This window comes from Agelaius phoeniceus, chromosome 4 (genome assembly GCF_051311805.1).
Source record: "Agelaius phoeniceus isolate bAgePho1 chromosome 4, bAgePho1.hap1, whole genome shotgun sequence".
NCBI lineage: Eukaryota > Metazoa > Chordata > Aves > Passeriformes > Icteridae > Agelaius > Agelaius phoeniceus.
The window spans coordinates 34,841,638-34,859,970 of NC_135268.1; the positions used below are offsets into that span (position 1 = coordinate 34,841,638).

An 18,333-nucleotide genomic window follows, 5' to 3' on the forward strand; every position below is an offset into this window, starting at 1 on the left:
GTCCCTGATGTGAAGTGAGTGGGCATATAGAAAGGCCTACTTTTTATGAGACCAGATTTTCAATTTTCTTTTTTTTCTGAAAAACAATCTATTATATTATCAGTGATAAGACAAGGCTTTTGCCAAACAAAGATACATCAACATATATATATTTTTTTTATTTATCTAGGATGAGACTTCCAGTCATAATCAAAACAAAGATGTTGTAAGTGTTATTTCCTTAGAAGATTTTCTAAGATTTTTCCTGAGTCAACACTATTTTTGCCACTAATGTAAAGCACAGCACCTTACAAGTAGCTATAAAGAAAGTTAAGCCCATCCTAGGAAATAGTTTTCTTAATTGAATTTTAACATCTTACTCTCACACTTGTGATCTATACAGAGCATAAAAAAAAAAACAAATGTTTTAAAAAAAATTCAGCTCAAGCACTCTTCATCAATCTTTTATGGTGCTAATAATATAAGCATAAGCTCTTTATTTTGTGTTTCTTGCTTTGATCCAGACAAGATCTTTTGTTTTCAAGGAGTGACCCTGATTTTGTAGCTGTGTGTGCAGTCCTTACCCTAGGCAAACAGAGAATCCACTCCTTGAGCGGGTTCTGCCACGGGTGCCCAAAGCCATCATTCTACACAACTTTCAGCAGCACTGAACACATCAGTACATACTGTCCCAAAACTACCAAAAAGTCATGTATTTAAAGTATGCTGAGCCTGCACAGACACTGCTAAGGAAAACTCCCTGTCCGACCATCCAGGATCACTCTGGCATGACCTGAGCTGGGATGGAAGCAGCTTCCCAGCTACACTCACACGCTCGCACCAAGTTTCCCCTAGCAGGCTCTCAAAAGTCTCTATCCCTAAAACAATTTAACTTTGGTGCAATAACAAAGCAACAGCTCAAGCTGGGTGCCTTCAAGTCCCCAAAGAGAGGAGCCCCGGGGATTTTACACCCTCTCAGTGCAAGCACAGGAGGGTCTGGGGGTCCCTGGCTCCTGCTGTCTCTGGGTGTCCGCACACTGGTCACAGGTCCCCGCGCCCTCTGTTGTGCAAAGGGACAGAGCTCCCACCAGCCAGGGCTCAAGCTGCACTGGTGCTGCAGCTGCACACTGAGCTACCTGCACTGCAGGGGTTCCTCAACACTTGCACAAGAGTTTGGGAAGGGCCCTTCTCCAGGTGCAGCCAAAATAATAGGACTTTATGCTGTCCTTCCTCTGAAAGCCAGCTTGAGTTATATGATAACAGATATACTCTGTGTTCCTTCACAGTGACCTTACTCAACCCCTTTCTCCTGCATTTCAGAAAAAAAAGGAAATAAGGATTATCCTTTAAAATTAAAAAAGGATTATCACGCTATTGAACTAAACAAAGAGCTGTTCTTTTAGATATTATGTGGGTGGTTAACCTAGTTATAATTCCTGAAAAGCCTGCATATGTGAATTTGTAACCTAAATTCCCTGAAAATTAGTCCATTTTCTGTGAAATAATTATTTCCATTAAGGAAATGACTGTCTTAAACATGGAAAGAGCCAATACCTCTAATGGGTATTAATTCATGAAAACATTTCTTTTTTGTTAAGGTCTTTTTTAAAAGTCTCTACAGAAAAAAAATATTTCCTGCAACATATCTTCCAGATTTATAGAGCAGGAATATATATCAATCAATACAACAAACACCTCTTTTTCTTCTAAAGTAATGGATTTGTTTAGGGAAAAACCATTTGCCGCCTTCTCATAAGACTGACACCTCAGGAAATTCTACTTGAATTTTTTTTTTTCTATTAAAAGAGGAAATAAATGGGATAATATCAAAAGTATTTATCATAACAATTTTCAGAGTTTAGCAAAGTGAATTCTATTTATTGTGTAAATAATCTGCACACCAGCCCACAGAGACATCACATACTCAGAATGGTGTGTGGTAAACACCCAGCTTAAGCCTAATATACTCATGCTATGACATCAACTAGAAAGACCACTGTATACCGGTGCAAAAAATAAAAGTATTGCTGAAATAGCTGAACAATTTCATTATTTCCTAAAAACGTCTGCTGTATATCAATTCACAGCATTCTTTCCTGACCCACCAACAAAATAAGTGTAAGAGATCAAAGACTGAAAACTGCAAAAACAAATAGTGAAACACTAGAGTTACAGTAAAATGAGGCAAAACTTCAAAGAGTACCAGTAGTAAAAGTTGTCATAAAACCATAAATGGTATTAAACTAATGCAATATATTACAAAGTCTACATTTAAAATATACATAAAAGAATGCAAGGACTATGAAAAGATGTTATGACTGCTGCTCTTCCAGGCTAGTTATACTTTAATATCACTGATAAATTTACTACCTGCAGTTTTGCTTTCAAAAGCACATTTCTTCTGATTTTAATGCATCACTTAAGTTTCATACTTTCAGGAATATTTGCAATAAGACATTACATCTGATTGAAAATAAATACTATCTGGCTTTTATTACATTTGCCTCCAATATTCATTATTTCACCTTAGTTAGGGTTGCTATTGCCCACTTTAATAAAGTTTGCTTGGATACCTCCTTGATATCAATTAGATTGAATATTCTGACACCTCAGATATATTCTATTATCTCAGCACTGGTAAAATACAGTAGCATTTTCCCTAATATTAATAAATTTAACAGAATCTAAAACCTCCAAAACACTCTGAGACAGTTTTGGACTCTGTTCCACTAGCCATTTCCTGCCCACATTCATAAATACTGTTTTATGTGCCTCTTGAATGTGAGGTAATGTTCAAAGTAAGTAATTAGTAGCTCAGTCTGGCCACACACTAACCTCTCTACAGGTATATAATCCTAAATAAAATTAATCGGTGAATCATGAGACCTATTTTGTAGCCAAGATTTTATGCTGTACTTAAGGGTCTATAAAATTAAAAAAAAAATTATTAAGATTTTTGACATCTTTTAGGCTCTAGTATTTGCTAACATTGTTGTTTCTATTGATCTCCCACTGAGGATGAGATAATGAAAAACAGCCCCAGCAGTGACTACCAAGCCCTTTGATGAAGTACATGTTGGACCAGGGCATAATTTGTCTGGATGGCAGCAGAGCTTATCTTGTTGCCAATTTGTAAAATGCACCAGAAGCTTTGGCACCTGTTCAGACCTGTAGTTATGCAAACAGCACAGGGAGTCTGCAGAGTGCTGTGGGACGCCAAGGAAAAGAGCCTGTAAAGAGAATTGTCTGCTTGTCTCCCCACCATTTTGTCAGTAGGAGTTTCTGAGCAGGGCCATATGCTATGGGGGTCTGCCAACAATTTTTCTAACCCAAGGACCAAAGGTTCAACTTGGACGTGCTTGACTCCCACTGGGATAAGGGGGAGTCAAGATAACTGACTGGGGATAGAACTGCTCAGTACAATGGAACTATCTGAGCCAATATCTGCTTTACAGATCTAGCTCCAAAAGTTGACCAAGACCATTTCCATATGATGATATCTTGCTAAAATAAACATTAAAAAGTCCTACAGGAGGTCCTAATTCCCACATGTGAGTTTAACAAACAGCCCTTTTTCTATGAAGACACAAACCCCTCTGGAGACTCTCAGAAACACATCGGTCTTCCAATTATCCAGTAGATCAAGTACTAAATTAATATATTTAACATTCACCAGAATACAAACAGGAAAATCCTATTCTTCTTTTCTAGGTGAATATCCCAATTACTAGGTGTGGGTTTCTTGCTAATTCTTGAATTTACTTGATCTGTGCAGAAAGAAGCAGTTTCCTCATGAAGAACAGAGGAATATCCAGCCTTGTCCCAGAATGTCATTTGTCTGAGTATTAATGTTCATTCCTATAAATAGGAGAAGTGGGTTCAAAGTCCAGGAAAGTAAGGCTGTGTGTTTCAAAAATGGTTAAATAATAAGGCAACACTACAGGGAGTTTTAGGGGGTTTGCTTTTTTAATCAACCAATTGTTTTGATGCTGAACTAGTAATTGTGTTCTGGGGATATAGGTCACAGGACTACTTGGAATTTGGCAATCCATTCCCCATTGAGAATTGGGAACTTTTTGTTCTTAATTATTTTGTGAGGCTTAGCTAGTTTACCAATTTTAAATGTAGCCATGTATTCTCCTCACTTGTAATACCTGTTTCTTTACCTATCCCTTCTTAATCCTTTTCCTTTCCTGTTTCCCTGTTATTAAGACCTTTACCTTTACATATAAGAATTCCTGCTATGAGATTTCAGACTTATTTTGTATTTTTTGAAACAATAGCACCAAATTAGTCTTGGCTTAAAGAGACAGGAGGGACAGGGACTCTATGTGTACCAGAATTCTTTTTCCTCCAAATTCAAGAAATCCCTTTGCATTTAGTTTTTACCTCTTTATAAAGTAGAAAAAGAATTAATTTCTAAAACACAAAAAAAGGTAAAACAGCTTTAAAATGTATCAAAATACAACAAACAAACCCCCCTGCCTTTATTACTTCAGGTCCACCTTGCAGAAAAGGGTGTAAGTATTCAATTTTCATTTAATTTCTTATTTCCATTCAGTACAGCACCATCATCTGTGAAAGCCGTGAGACTGTCAAAAAGATATAAATTAGATCTGAATCTCCTTTTTTTTCAACAGTAAATGCCCTGAATATGTCATTAACCACTGTGCATCATCAACCATACCAGCAATTTGTAACTATTCCCTCATATGAGGTAAGAAGCACGAGGGTACTTTATATCATTGATGTCAATGACTAACACAGTCTCCTCTGTAATTCTGTCAGCTATGTCATGTCAGCTTTTGAATAAAGCCTCAGCTATAATTAACTGGCTTCCTAGGGTGAAATCATAGTTTTAGTCAATATTGCTTAAGTTTAAACAATAGCTCTTGAATTCTGTATAGCACCTGTCACTGTTCCGTCTTTGAAATGCTTAACAGAGGTGCTCAGTCTTTTTCAACAGCCATTAGGAAGAAAAGCCAGCGTAGGTGGCAGCCTGTATTATCATATTCCAGATAATTGCCTTTCTGTATGCAATTTTCCTTCTAGCTGTTTTGCATGCAGTTATTATGAATCCATTGCATTCTGATAGCACCCAGATGCTCAAATTGAAATCACAAGCCCTTTTGTTAAGAGACTGTACAAAATATTCCTAAACTAATTTCTGTCCTCAAGAGTTTGGATTCTAAACACACAAAGCAGAATAACAAACTCATATAAATGGAAAAATATTCTCACACTGAAGAGAAGGATAATTTCAAATGTTGCACTTGCTAATAATCACAATGCTCAGCAGTAACTCATTTCAGTTTTGGCTCCTACTTCCTGACCTTACTAATGGGAATATTTTAATGATAGTTAATGAGAATTTTGCAACTGACTTCAGAGAAATTAGGATTTTAGCTTATGAATCCAGATTCTGTAGAAATCCGATATGTGTGGTGATAACATTTTAACGCTGACTAATGTCCTAAAGCACTGTTTCATAAAATGCTCCCAGTAGGTGGCTATAACCTGCATTCTTCATTTCTTGGTTTTTACTTCACATCTTTTGTTCTGTGGTAGGGCATGAAATGAAATCTAACACTAAGTCATTTAGGAATTATCTGTAAAAGCAGAACAGGTTATTGATTATATCATCATGCCTCACACATACTAAAAAATCTTACCTGATGACTGTAAAAAAGTTATATCTGATGATAGGTTACATTCACTGTCTATAGGAAAAGAACTCTGTATCTTCCAAGACTGATACCAGTTGATGGCTCACCCATGCACAGAAGCAAAGAAAAAAAAAAGGTAGATCTACATTATTAACCACTGAAAATTTGGGGTTAAAAAAAAAGACAATTGTTACTATTTCTTTTCAAAAATGGGACCAGAGTATTTGGAAATTGATACGGAACTATCTCATACTCATTACTGACACCTAATTTACATTAAATATTACACAGTAATAAAGAATATGATTCTTTTCAATTCACTCAGTTAAAAACATATATCAAGTCCAGTAAGCATCTAGGGAAAAAAACCCAACTACCCCAACTGTTTAGTGCATCTGTGCTTTACAACTAATTGAGTGCATTTTACATGACAGATCTTGAACAAGAAATTTCTTAATAGTGGGTATGTTTTATATCTCAAACAAAAAAGAAAAACACTATACCCCAGTGCATCATCATGGAGAGAGACCATAAATTGCTTTTTGCCAGATCTATACAATTATGCTGATTTGTAGCACTAAGTACTCCAGGGACAGTTTCCCAAATATACAAGTCAATGAATGGTATGAAAAACAAATCAACTCTGTGAAACATAAGATTGTTATTTGGAGAACTGAAGAAGATTTTTTTTTTTACAAAGATACTTTTAATAAATTACAGTTGCTGCTTATTTCTCAATCCACTGACTAAAGTTAAAAAAGCTTCTTGTGATTAATCATGCCAAAGTACATCTCCTCAAATAAGTGTTCCTATCCATATTTTTATTTTCATTCACTGGACATTCCTTTTTTTATAGTTTTGCTATGCTATAGAACCTCAGTAAGGATTTAGCATTTGCATAACTGCTTTCCTGAACAGAGACTCATTTGGCATGATTTATTGACAGAGAAGTTTTAATAGAATCCACCATGAATTCATACAGGAGAAATACATGCAAAAGCAATTAAGCACTCATCAAAATGGACCATTTTCATATTTTATGCCCCAAAGGGCTGTGGGAAACAAATGAGAATCTGCTTCCCAAAACTATGCAGGGTGTCTTTTACTTGACAGAACCAAATTACCATAGCTGTTTTTCCATTTCAATGATCTCTCTTTTTATTTTAGTGTGAAATATGTGATAACACCTAGATTTCATATAAATTTATATTACTACTATCTCTTTGTATTTGAGGTAAACTAATAGAAAAACATATAAACTAATACATAAACTTAAACTTCCATTTCATTTCAATAGATCATCAAAGCATTTTATATTAAGAGGTCAAGAAGATTTGTTTAATTTGTCTTTGACATCCTACTTCAAGCACACTTATATAATACCTTATATTTAAAAAAAAATTCTATGTCTCATGACATGACATAAATCATATGCTTCTCACTGAAACAAAATATTTCAAAAGCTTAATTTCAAAATATCCTGTTTGGGATTTCTAAAGCAAGCCTTTTTCTGTCATTATGGAACGTTTTTTTTTAAATTTATCCTGATTTTTAACACACATTATATTTTTATTCATGGTATTGGACATGAGGGAATGTGCATTTATTTTCCATAGGTAGCAAGAAATCAGGTAGCAAGGTATTACAATGCAGAGCTATGATAATTCAAATTGCTGTGTTTATGACAGTTACAAAACCACACATTCTTGTTTGGAATACCACACTAATTTGATCTTTGTAAGTTAGGAATTGTCATCTTTGATTGATGGATTTTGTTTTGGAAGAATACACTGATTGATATGTCATGTAGCTACTCAAGAGCATGGGACATGGGAGATCTTAGATACATAAAACTGCTTTTGTGTGATGTTTACTCATCTTTTTCTATCCTGTATCATTTCACTAAGGCCTGCACACAGAACGAGTGCAGATTTCATGCCTTCTCCAATTCTGGTACTTGGGCTTCACTTTAAACAGATGAAAACCTTTACTGTAATAGTGGGAACGTTTATTTTCTAAAAGTTATATAAACATGACTGGGAATGAACACAGGCAGAGAAAATCAGGCTTGTTCAGCCTGGTGAACAAAAGGCTCCTGGGAGACCTTATAACAGCACTTCAGTACCTACAGGGGCCCTCCAAGGAAGATGGTGACAGATATTTTACCATGGCCAGTTGCAATAAGACAAGGGATAATGGCAATAAACTGAAGGAGGGTTAATTTTGATTATGTATAAGAAAGAAGTTTGATTGTTTGTTTTTTTTTTTTTTAACGAGGCTGGAAACACACTAGAACAAGTTGTCCCAAGAAGTGGTAGATACTCCATCCCTGGAAAAATTCAAGGTTAAGGTCTCTAAGAGTCTAGTTGGCAATGTCCCTGCTCATTGAAGGGGAGTTCAACTTGATGACATTTAAAAGGTCTCTTCCAACACAATCTATTTCACGATTCCATAACAACTACCGAAAACTATATTAAGATCTTATTATGCACCAAAAATTATGACAACCTTCCCACTCACAAATGCAATATGTGGGGGAAAAAATTCAACCCTAACTCAGAAACAGGCAGGTTATGAACAACATCAACTCAAATATTGTTTAAGGCAGGCAATTCACACAAAATGAGGAGGGAAAACAGGCCCACAGTCAGTAGAGTTACATTGCTACTCCAGACTGAAGAACTCTGCATGAAGTCTTCACATTTGCATATCAAAATACAAAAGCTCATTGATTTATTTTGTCGTGCTCCATATCACAGGTCATTAGATCTCAATCATGTATCCCTCTGTTCAACTGCACTAATTGGTGTTTAATTAAGGGAAAATTTTGAGAAAACAATCTAATTTGGCTTTGTCACATTTACTATAAGTAGTATATGAGGGAGACAGTAGCATCCTCCTCCTCCCCAGACCAGCAGGATTTCAGCTGGAAGACATGCAGAATATCCTACATTATTACTCCTTCCAGTCATGCTGAGGACTTTAAAGATGGTTAATTTAGCCCCCCTATAGTAATTTTTTCCATCATTTAATTATCATCATTGTTAAAAAGTGGTCCCAAATTTCTGATCAAGTATCTGTGGCTCAGCTAGCAGGCTCTAATTATGTCTTTCCCCGCTGAATTTAGGTGCTTTTTGTTAACCACTATATACTCATATGTTGCAATCAAGTGACATCCCAATTTTATTAAAGATAAAGTGTACGGATTGAGCTCAGTTCCTCACAGCAAGCTACTTTCTAATCTTAGGAATACGTCAATAGCTTTTTTTCTTCATCTGCCCCAATTTTTCAACATTCTTTAAAAATTATGGATTTCATGAGCAGTATCTCGCTGCTATATATGAAGATCTAAGACTTCTTAATTTTTTTACAGATTCAAAGATTTCATTAGTCCCTTTTTTCCTACTAGACTGAACTGTGGGCAAGAATTTGGAACGAGTTCTGCTCTGTTCCAAAAAAGAATATTCAGTGTAATAATAAGTGAAAAAAAAAATTCTGCAGATTCAGGAAGGTAATAACTAATTAGACAACTCAAGAGTCAGGCAATCTGCAGAATGAGCCAAAGAACCATCATTAAACATCATTCACCATCTTTCAACATCAACTTTTGACTGAAAACCATATCTTCCCAGAGTATATTTAAAAAAAAAAAAGGTGTTACAGAAGGAAGACTACAAGTTATTTCCAATGTTAGCACACAGTGTAACTTATGGAATCACAGAATATCCTGAGTTGGAAGGAAACCAGAGGAATTATCAAGTCCAGCTCTTAGCCCTGCACAGGACAGCCCCAAGAGTCACACCATGTGCCTGAGAGCCTTGTCCAAATGCTTACTGAGCTCTGTCAGCCTTGGTGCTGTGACCACTTCCCTGGGGAGCTGTTCCAGTGCCCAACACTCTCAAAGAACCTTTTTCTGATACCCAGCCTAAACCTCCCCAGACACAACTTCAGGCCATGCCCTTGGGTTCTGTCACTGGCCACCACAGAGAAGAGATCAGGGCATCTCCCTCCACTTCCCCTCCTTAGGAAGAATTTTAAGTCTTTAGACTGTTTTCTGAAGTATTTCTGATATTTTAAATAAAAGATTTTTGTAGCATCCACTTGATATTTTTTTCCATCTACTTTTAATTTTTCTTTACTAATTACTATGAAGTTTCAAATGTCAGTAGGCTGTTACTGTAATTTATAAATCACAAAGTTCAGCATCTGGAAAGGAACACAAGAGATAAACTAGTCAATAAGCCCTTCCAAAGGCAGGATCTATTGAAAACAATCTTTCAAAATCCTAGACAAAATATTTACTTAAGATACTTTATGGACTATCATAAAGATTGAGCAGATTTTCTGAAAAGTCTTACTTTTTCATCATATTAATTTTGACAATGCCTTGGCTCCTTTAGCATCATATACAAAGCACTGAGAGAAGTGTTTCTTCATTTTCTCTTCTCTGTAGCTTTCCTTTTTTACACATTCATTTCCCCTGCTTTTATGACATCCTACAATTTTAGAAGCTTGTTAGAATTATGCTCTGCTTATGCAGATCTGCCTATACCCAAAATGAAAATGCCTAGAACTGAGCTTTTACAACTAAATAGTTAGAGCTGGCAAGAGGCACTTCAGCATCCTTGTGAACTCAGCACTGCTGAGAGTTACAGAGCATTTAGCAGCCTTAATTTACCTGTCCATGAGATTTTCATCTGCATCAACCTTTCACTGACTTTTCCCTGAAGTAGGCTGCCAAAACCCTTTTTTTCCTGAGCAGATATATTATTTAATTTATATGTACCTCATAAAATAAGATTATGACTTAAAGCTTCCAAATGAAACTTATATAAGAAAAAATATCCTGACCAAGCAAAAGATTTTCAAAAGGAAAAATGGCATATACTTCTTGAAGACACAAAAGGTGAGATAATTTCATGGGGTTTGGTTGTCTTTCTGTGGTTTTTTTTTTTTGTTTGTTTTACATTTCCATTGTCAACCCAAACTGAAAAGCTGGTTCAGAAGTCATATGGGATATGAGATCAGTTTTAACTCACCACATGTCAGAGTGATTTGTCTCCCAAAGGCAGACTGCTGATATCATCAATATCAGTTCTAAGGTTTTGTTCCTTTTTCAAGGCAGATGTTTTATTCTGACCTTGCTTTGTCAGGCTCTGTGGGGGATGAATGTAACATGACCTTAGGATTTTAACTGGAAAATCAGATCTTATTAGGTTCTCTATTTTTGAAATTTGAAGACATACATATTCATATGGCTTATATGACCAGAGCATAGAAATACTTTGTAAATGAGTTCCAGTTCTGTATAAACTTGAATGCACAGGCTTAGGAGTCTCTGAACTTGAACAGAAGAGTTTAGCACAAAACCAATAGAGGTATGCATCTGTGTACATCTTGCTTGCAATGCTAACAGCAATAACACAAAATAAATAATATATCTACCCTAAAAAATATCTTCAAAGGCTTTTTCTGTGGTTTAGATGCATGCAAATGTGGAAGGGATCAGTTACCACTACTCGGCAACTGGCTTGGTTGCTGTTGATCACATCAGAATGTTAATTTCTGCACAGTGAAATGTTGTCTGGATTTTCTGCTAGGAAAACTTGAGTAACATAGCTTAGTATTTATGCATATCCACACACAAAACGACACGTAGCAGAAAATCTCTGGTTGTGCTTTCATCCTCAATTACTTTTACTGCAAAAGAGAGAAAAAAAGTAAACTCAAACTATTGTAAAGGAAGGAAGTAGAGAGGGAGCCTATGGAAAATATTGAAGATTATTCTAAATTCTATGAACTAGAAGGAAAAAATGATTGTTTGTATTTGAATTTCTTTACTTTAAAGGTACCTTGATATTCCTTTGGGAGTTTTACAGAATGCCTCACAGGCCAGAACGAATACCAAAATTCAGAGTATCTTGTGAAGACATTTCATTGTGACAATGTGTGTAATTTTCTTCTAACTCATTCTTTATAGTATGCCTTTCCTGGCTTTTGACAAGTACTAGTTTAACTGACATCTTTTTTCTTTGCATGAAAATATATATGATATTATTGCAGAATAGTGGAATAGATGAGTTTTCTCCATGATATTTTCTTCCTTATAGCCTTCTTAACCTAGAATAGCTGCTTCACTTAACAAGTCCCATTAAACGTACATTTCTGCTTTTGGTTTGAAAGCTATTGGCTTAACTAACTATTGCTAATAGTCTTCTTAATAGCAACACAAAAACATGAATAAATTGCCAACAAATGGAATTCTTCTTTGTATGGCAGATGAGACTATCTTTACCCTTCTTAAGCTCACCTGGGTTTGCATCAAAGGCAACTGGGCAGTGGGTGCTGAGTCAGGACCAATGATCCAAAGTGCTCCCCAAATTGGGACAGGATCAGGGTGATTGACAATCAGTCTCACAAGCACTTGTGATTGAATTGCCAGGTGCTCCTGAAATTAAGGTAATACTGTTAGCCACTAGTGAAATTAAGAGTCAGTAACAACAGAAGGAAAGGTCTGAGTAAACAAAATCTATGGCTGACACACATGAGCAAGAGAAACAGAGACATCTCTGAAATTATGGTGACATTCAGAGTAACTCTATGTCTCAGCAAACATACAAAATGAGGTTGCACACTACAGGGGAGTTGACTTTCACCAAGATCTCTGTGAGAACTTTTCTATAATTAACAAAATAAACTACAGCAAGTCAACCTCCAAGTAGCTTTACAAAGTCTTTCAACTTACTGCAGTTAAAAATACCAGCCAATCTTCAGTTAAGTTTGATTCAGTGACACTTTAATTCAAACAAGTTCTTTGAAGAATTTTCTTCTTGTTTTGATGCGTATTTGAAGTATTTCATCAAAAAACTCTCTGGGAGCTTGTCATGTTAGCTGCAAATAACAAGATGTTACTTGACAGTGCCCAATCAGACCATTTTTACTAGATTTTCTCTTAAACACCAGGGCAACAAAAGGAACAGACTAAAGCCAAAATCTAATCTTTAAAAGGTGTACAATTAAAATTGCCACAATATGGTTAATTTCCAGTGTTCCCCAATTTATTTACTGTGTGCTTTAAGTGTGGTGTACTTTCCCTATGTGCTCTGTTACATGTGTGGGAATATACATTATTTGAAACTGTTATTCTATATATATTAACCATATTTTTCTGATTTTCAGTTTTAGGATTTGCTACAGCATTCATCACAGTTGTATTACAGTGATGGATACTTCTCTAACCCAGTGGGGCAGTGAACCCTAAGAAGTGATTCATCTTACTTATTTCACTCATCATGTGTGCTGTGGTGGTGTTAGCGATCCTGAACACATTCAGGACTGAAATCTAGCCAACTAAGATGTCTAAAATTAAAAGTCCTATGATGGTTTACTTTCATAACTTGCTCATGTAAATTCTGCACACACTATAATGCCCTGTTTCACTCTCTGTTTCATCAGTTGATCAATCAGCTAATTGGTAAAGGCTTGTCAAACCCAATGCCTTTAAAGAGGCAATGAGACCTGCTGACCCCTGTAACAACCAGGAGTCTTTGAACATTTCTCTGGGACTCAGATTTAGCGAAGCAGTAACAGTGCATGAGAGGTTGGCACTAGTGTAAGTCACATCAACATTTTCAGCTGGGCTGAGTTGCATAAATGGAAAAAACAGGAAAACATAAAAATTTCTTACCTAGTTCCAGCTTCCCCAGCCCACAGACAAGAGAAACAACTTGACACAATTTCACACACTTTCTATTTGTCAGTCTTAACAGTAGATCAGACTTGGAGTACGTTGCTGAAGATTCCATGTTTCTGTGAGCATCTTCCTCAGCCTCCAGGCTTTGGGAGTGGTCTTTACTGGCATTTGCAGCTGCAAAGGTTTTGAAATGTTAATAAAAACCTCGTCTGATCTCAAAGAGTATCTGGAGTTCAGTAAATTCCCCAATCCCCGCTCCCATGTGGGCCTACAGCAAAGCAAAGCACACCTTTCTCAAAAAGTTACATTACTTGAAGTGTGAGGGAGAATTACCAGAGAGCCCTTAAGATTCAGGAACCAACAGGTGTATATATGAAAGAGAGAACAGAATCTTTAAATATCTCTTTAGTTTGACTAAATTAAGCTAAATGCCTTTTAGTTTACCAGCATGCTCTTCCTGGTAATTGCATTTTGTTTTCTTCTCCTCTAACAGCAATTTCTTCTAGGAAAAAAAAGTAGCCTCTCAGGAGCTGTGCCTGCTCTCATCTTGTCTTTTTCTAACTCCATGCCTATCCTTTTTCTCCAGTCCCTCAACACGCTGAATTTCTTAGAGACCATAAAAAGCAGTTTTACAAATAGGCAGGCATCCCAGCAGTGAAAATAAGCTGTGATTAGAGCATTTTTGACAGCAGGAATATGACAGAGGAGCGGGGCTAGCATACACTCACCCAAAACTCTGCAGGAATTGTATCTGAGGAAAAATGAAAAGTGATCCTGTGCCCCTTTCAATGTGATGATCATGTCAGAAACACCTGGGATATCAAGCTCCCTTAGAGAAATGTAGCTTTCAAGATCCAGCGTGTGGAGGTCACCCATCACTGCTACTAAGCCAGGTACCCCACTTGTTCAAATGTGACTGCAAAACATCTGTGATATCTGATACTGTTAAGACACAAAGAAGGGAGATTCTTCATACAAAGGATTCATACCCAATAAAAAGATTACATCTCTCACACTTCTCATGTTAAGCTAGATGTGTATTTTTACATTTGGGGAGAGTTACAAGATCTCATGGATATCAGAAGAATGCTTGTCCTATACAGGTTTTGTTTCCTTATTAGTGATTTGAATTTAGTGGGCAATTTTCTGCAAATGCCATAGAATATTAAACACCAAGCCTGTAAATTTCCCTATTAAAAAATAAAGAAAACTTTTCTCTAAAAATTTTTAAATGTAGAAATCTTGTCAATCAGTTCCCTTTCCTTTGAATAAATTTATGGTAAATCAAAATAGGATTATAAAATTATACTCTGTAAATCCATTAAGCTCCTAATTTACAAAACTATTTCTAAGCATTTTTTTCCCTGATACAATACCCCAGTTTTCATCTAGGAAAGAACTCATATTCTGCAAAAGCATCAAAGTTGCAAGTATCAGATTTTTCCTTTCCTCCTCTTTTTTTTTGCAAAAACATTTTAGTATTGCCTTTCTTGTCTCTGTTTTCAAACCTAACAAAGGCAACTAGTTTATATTCATTCTTTTGCTTATTATGGATTTGTTAATTTTTTAGCATATTAACACACTTTGTTCATACCATCAGACTCTGTCTGGAAAGGAAGAGACCACTAAAAATAAAGTAAAGCTATCAAGATAATCTTCTGGCAAAAGACAGGAAAGTTTCATCTTTCCTCATCATATAAGATGAACAAAAATATTGCAAACATGATGACGTATATCTTAACGAGTCATATTGAAAATGCTGTTCCTCTTGCAAAATTAATTTTTTTAAGCAGTTGAAGGTATTATTTTTAGTATCTCACAATCTACTCATCTAATTGATCCAACCAATGATAATCACAGCCCATCTGCTTCCTTCAAACTCCCTTTCAAGGGTATCAGCACACTTCAGCTGCACTATGCCACAGTTACTAAGGCAACCAGTGTGTGAAGCAGGCAAAGGCTGTGCTTATTCACATTAAAATATTCTCCTGCCAGAAAAACCCTACAAAAGGATGTATATCAAAAGCTACACATTTACATGCAAGAAATATATATGAAAGAACTTTGGAGGAGGGGGAAATACATGCCCTATTTTTATTTCTTTCTTTTCGTTCTTTTTGAAAATACTTTGTGGAATAAAGAAGTAGAGGTTTCATATGACACAAGATAAATAGGAAGCATTCAGGGCAAGTTATGAAGATTTCCAAGTGTGCAGTAGATATAGAAGTTGCTTCCTCAATGTACCTGCTATGTAAGGGAAGCAATGACACAGATTTATGTTCATACAGTTCCTCACATGCTCACTGGGTGATGCCAGCTTGGACTGCCCTCTGACTGTCAGGCCACTCTATATTGCGTGACCTAAAAGTCCTTTCCCAAATCCCAGGTCTGGATGTTTTTGAGCTTGGCGGGGAAAAAAAGCCCCATCCCTTTCCTTGTGCTCATTTTTTCTCAGAAAAGCATGACAGGTACTTTTTATCTAAATATTTTGCCATTTTTCTTATACTAAATTTATTCAGAAGTGAAATTCTTCTGAGGAGACAACAAATACACAGGTTTTGAAAGGCTTGAGAGGGTACCAGATAGAATCAGAAGATTTGCAGAACATGAAACCAATTCTATGTCTTTCAGCAATATTCGGAAAAAATTTCTGCCCTGATCTCTAATCCATTGCAACATAACAAATATAAAACCTCTCCCTCTCTTACTGCTTTCACCAAATGCAAAACTAATTAGAATCCTGTGGAGGAATAGAGCCTCTGAGGTTATTGCAGGTGAATAATATGTTTTGATGAATTAGCTGAAATATTAATGTAACAGAAATAATCACATTGCACACTGAAGGCTGAGACACTAATTGTGTCTTGCATCTTTATACACAGCTGACACTATTTAAAAAGGCAAATAGCACAGCTTTGAGGAGGCAAAATCCCTTACTGGGAAAATAGAAAACCTCTTCCAGTTTGAAGAAGGGCTGCCAGGAGAGCTCACCTTTGGAATGGTCCCTCCTATAGTGAAATGTTAGCAGTTTTGTTCAGAGCTAGACAGAAATTTTTCTGTGAAACAAAGTGCATCAGAAGTGGTAGATTATTGAGTTCCAGATTATTAGTCTGATTGTCTGTGTTTCTTCATCTGTGTCCCACTTGAAAGATTTATTCTGCTTTAAGCACTGAGGAGAGGATTTGCTTGCCTGGTTCCAAATTATTCATACAAGCATCCTCTTATAGTTGGTAGAGAAGTTGGAATTTATAGAAAACAATTTCTCTGCACAGTTTTATCCCTGTCAGAGAAGTGGAGTTACAGCCTACTCTTCCCTGTTTCTCTCCACTGATTGTAACAGAAGCACAGACACCTGGCTCAAGAGCAGACATCTACATTTCATCAGGCAAATCATCCTCCCCTTAAGATCATGATCTGCTGTCTTTCCTTAGTATATTCCTGTCCTCGGGAAATTATTAGTCTGGGCAATATCAAATTACCTCCTGCGTTATAGGGAACTTGTATAATTGAGTAATATACTTAAGAGAAGTCCTGCAGTGAAGGGCAAAAATACCACCAGTTCTGACCTTGTATCAATGAAGCAGAGAAAGATTCAAGACTGTATTTGCTACACTGAACCTTAGGAACCTGGCATCTGGTTGCAATTCTGATTTGCATCCCAAAATTTAGGAATGCTATGGTCAAATTAACACACCTAGTGTACACAGCCAGTTGTGCCCCAACTCATTTTTTCCTTGCAAAGCCAATCTAATCCAGACTTAAGAACAAGGATCAACATTATACAGGCCATCCAGAATCAGGAATTTTTTTAATGTAAAAGAAAGAGAAAAAATCACATTTTTCCCAATGATAACTAAGGAAACCCATGGATAAACATATTATATTAGGTGTTGTAGCATTTCCTAAGCATAGAGATGCAACGTGGTAAAAGAACAAACAATTTCTAATATCTAGTGTAACTTTTTCTCAATGTGTGATGTCAGATTCACTGAAAAGAAGTGCTTATTCTGTGCCATGTGAAAGATTTGCATGCTCCAAGCTTTCAGTGCCCACTTCTCATGTAAATTCTGCTCAGATCAATCAGATACCTCTGGAAACTCCTTGCATGGTCCACTCCTTAGCATTCCAGGCTTTTTTGAAGTGAGCAAGGATCAGATTACATGATTTTGTAAATGCTTTAAATTACAAAACTTAAGGTATAAATACATTTTTCTTAAATATTTTAGAGTGGCACGCAGTCCTGACTAGCACAGCCATAGGGAAACAAGGATATGGTTTATCTGCACTTTGATTACTCTCTCTGCAAAGACTCTTGGCTCGCCAGATTTCTGCCACCAACCAAACTAACTTTGTCATCCAATTAATGGCATTTAATACAGTTAGGTTAGCTCTGGGGGAGCTGTCCCAGCACTATTGTAGCTCAGGGTAGAGCAGATTAATCCAGACTAGTTGTCTTACCAGTCAAGCTCAGAATGATAGAAAGGCACCAGAAAGTTCTCTTTCTGTGCATCAAGCTGAATTCTGACACAGCAAAGTTTCTAGTCCACAATAATTGCTATATATCTGAGTTTTCACTTACAGAGGCTGAAGAGTTGAAAAGCAATGAACATTTTGTACCTTGCCTGTGTGAAGAAGCAGGATGAAAGCACTTAGAGCTCAAAAATTTAATACAGTGTCACCATACAGCTGCAAATGATAGAACTGGAGAAGCTGTACTGCAGCTACACATCATTTCTATCAATAGGTCTCATGGGCTTCTAGTAGTAGTAGATGGGTACATTGATTAAGATGACTCAGCTACCTCTTGCATCAGTGGTTCCAGTTGAGATGACTGCTTACATAAGCTGGATGAAAAAAGTTAATCTGCTGGGCAATGTGAGAGTACATCAACAGCAATCAAACAAGAGTAAAGAAACTACACTGAAAACAGTGCAAGCAAGAAGTGCATGAGAGCGTTTTTCTTCTAGGAGGGAATAATTTCCCACTGGATACATA

At 36.4% G+C, this 18,333-nt stretch overlaps 1 long non-coding RNA gene across 1 annotated transcript in view; it reads right to left on the minus strand.

The window, feature by feature from the left end:
- Positions 1–18,333, minus strand: part of LOC143693959 (uncharacterized) — a 61,714-nt gene that overhangs the window by 12,935 nt on the left and 30,446 nt on the right. The window contains exons 3-6 of the long non-coding RNA XR_013182080.1: positions 13,333–13,512; positions 12,391–12,536; positions 11,956–12,093; positions 10,685–10,801 (exon numbers count right to left, since the gene is read on the minus strand). This is a non-coding gene — a long non-coding RNA (uncharacterized LOC143693959). The remainder of the gene's footprint in view (positions 1–10,684; positions 10,802–11,955; positions 12,094–12,390; positions 12,537–13,332; positions 13,513–18,333) is intronic.